This window comes from Trachymyrmex septentrionalis, unplaced genomic scaffold, assembly GCF_001594115.1.
Source record: "Trachymyrmex septentrionalis isolate Tsep2-gDNA-1 unplaced genomic scaffold, Tsep1.0 scaffold229, whole genome shotgun sequence".
NCBI classification, from domain to species: domain Eukaryota; kingdom Metazoa; phylum Arthropoda; class Insecta; order Hymenoptera; family Formicidae; genus Trachymyrmex; species Trachymyrmex septentrionalis.
This window is the reverse complement of record NW_017305385.1, coordinates 257,211-260,220: the sequence shown is the minus strand read 5'-3', so window position 1 is coordinate 260,220 and position 3,010 is coordinate 257,211.

Genomic DNA, 3,010 nt, shown 5'->3' with positions numbered 1-3,010 from the left:
GCTGGCGAAATATGCGAGGTCGATAGAATTTCTCTCGCACTGCTTCTAAACTCTGAGTTCTAAAGCGTTGGCCGATTAGAAATTAAGAATTCGGACCGCTACGTCCGTTCTCGCTTTTCTGGCTTCCAGATTAGTCAAGATTTGGATTATATTGTGAGGAAGAAAGGGATCTATCTTACATTAACAAATATCAATCTTAATTTCATGATGCTTTCTTCTTAAATTATGGAAATGCACGCGCGGCGAGTAAAACGAATGCACGTGCAGTATCAGCACGGGACTGTCAAACACTTTCCCTGAACATCACGTATCACTTCTATATTTTAGTCACGAGCGTCGTGAAAATCGTTCGCGACTTCATTGTTAGGAAAATGTTTAGGCATCAATCTCACGTTTTCACTAACATTAATCATCTTCTTAATAGCAGTATCCAAGGAGATTGTCGACCTCGGATTAGTCTTCCGCATTCACTGACTCCCACCTTATCTTGGCTGACGTTAACGCAGAGATACTAGAGTCTTTGTTTCTTAATTTTTCGTGAAAAAGATTTTTATTACTGTTTAGCTGTCTTATGTGTTGACCACTCCAAGTGAGAAAAAAAGAAAAAGGGTTGTGGGAGTCCGCTGGACGTACAATAATAATTATTTCATGAATTAAAATTATGTCGAAACATAATACATCGAAGTACGGAATTTTGATTATGTTGCAACAAAATTTTAATTTGTCGAATTATTATTACGTCGCGACATAATAAAAATTCTGTACTTCTATTATGTTTCGACATAATTTTAGTTCATGGAAACATTATTATGTCTCTGTATAGTGATAATTGCAAATTTTCTATTACATCCCGATATAATTTTAATTCGTGAAATTACTATTATGTCGCGACATAATTTTAAGAGTCAACACGTTTCTTTGAAATTAACAAAAGAATATATTTCAATTAACAAAGGTAAAATTACATAACGTTACAAGTTTTGGCTACCGCTTATCTCCTGTAATAGCGAACTTGGTGATGAGGAGACTTGAGACAGTGTCCTTGATGTCGTTGGACTTAGATGTAGTATTTTATTTCAGATACGTGGATGACATTTGTACTGAGGTTGTTTCCTCGAAAATTGATTTGTTAGAACAGTTTAACTTATTCCATCCGCGTTTGCAATTCATTTCAGAAGTGGGGGGGGGAGATAAAATTAATTTTTTGGATGTTACTATATCTATTAATGAGAACGGGTTTAATTTTGATTGGTACCGTAAGCCGACCTTTTCAGGGAGGTTTCTGAATTTTAATTCTAACCATCCCATGGCACAAAAGAGAGGGACGATTCTTTCAATGGTTGACAGAGCTTTTTTATTATCAGACTTTAAGTTTCATACGTAGAACTTGACGTTTATTATCAACATTTTATTAGACAATGACTATCCACTGACCTTCATTTTTGACACTGTCAATCAACGTATAAAAAGTTTGATTAGAAATAGACATATTGTATAATACAGAGTTTTGGCTGACAATGGCGGGATGAGTGAATTTATTTCTTGGCTTACGGTACCATTTATCCCTTCCCATACGGAAAAGTTCAAATGTTTCAATAAAAACGACATCAGGGTATCTTTCCGTAGTCTCAATAAATTGAACAAGTACATCAAAGTACAGAAAGATATTTGTCCACATACATCGAAGAACAGTGGTCTACAGGATTTCGTGTGGTGATTGTGATGCTTCATACGTGGGACAGACGAGCAGAAAATTAAAAACCAGGATTGCTGAACAATCACATTAGATACAACTCTTCTGGGCGTTCTGTCATAACTGAACTTAGGAGACAGCTGGATCAAAAATTTCAATGGGACGAAGTCGTAATTTTAGACGAAGAGCCTTATTATCGGAGACGTTTGGTTTCCGAGATGCTTAATATCAGGAAGCAGAAGAATGGTCTCAATTTACAAACTGACACCGATGGCCTCCACAAGGCTTACATTCCCATCATAAATAAAGTTTGACTTTCTGATGTTAACAGTCTGTCTCCTCTCTCAGTCTGTTTTGATCCGCACTACTGAACGTACATGGTGGCGCGTGATGTCTTTCTTACACATCTGCGTTCTTTCTTTCTGTATATATTCCGAAAGTGCTTTACATATATCTTTTTGGACACACTCGTTTGTATTTTTTTATACATGATTTCTGGTGAGTTTTGATTATTTTTTATTATTATTTTTATTAGATTTCCGGTATGTTAATTCATTTACGCGTAGATCTTTTTGTGTACAGTTTTTAAGTTTTTCTTTTTATTATAACTAGAACTGACTTTGCCAAAATTTTTTAATACATTTGACGGTTCAATCGTACGGAAATAATGTCGAACTCTACATCAAGACTCATCCGCACTGTGAATGTTATGAATATGCGATCATTTGCGATAATTGATGTTGTTCTGCGATTTTTTTGTTATGTTAATGTCTGAAAAGGGCTCAATCCGGTAGTCGAAACTTGTAACGTTATGTAATTTTATGTAATTTTTTTGTTAATTGAAATATATTCTTTTGTTAATTTCAAAGAAACGTGTTGACTCTTACTTTGCCCGTTACTTATTATCATTTGGTTTGTATAGAAAGAGTCCTTTGATTTGTTACTTACATAATTTTAAGACATAGTAAAAATAAAAATTTTCGTATATGTTTTTAATATTATCATCGAATAAATAGTAAGCAGTTTTACTTGCTATCAGCACATAATAATACTTTGAAGCGGAAATCGAAAAACTCAAATTTTCATGTATTGAATTAAAATTATGTGGCGCAACATTAATAAATATTGCGATATAAAGATTATGTGTTTCGTGGGTTTCCTCCGTGTCCAGATCCATTCTTGGAACGCAACGTTTCATTATCCTTGCAATCCACTTTATGAGGGCGAGGAGCCGCTTGATATTAAGCTATTCCTCCGGAATGTTCCTTTTATATTGTGCTACTTATTGGAGTGGTGGGGGGAAAGAAGAGAATTGTG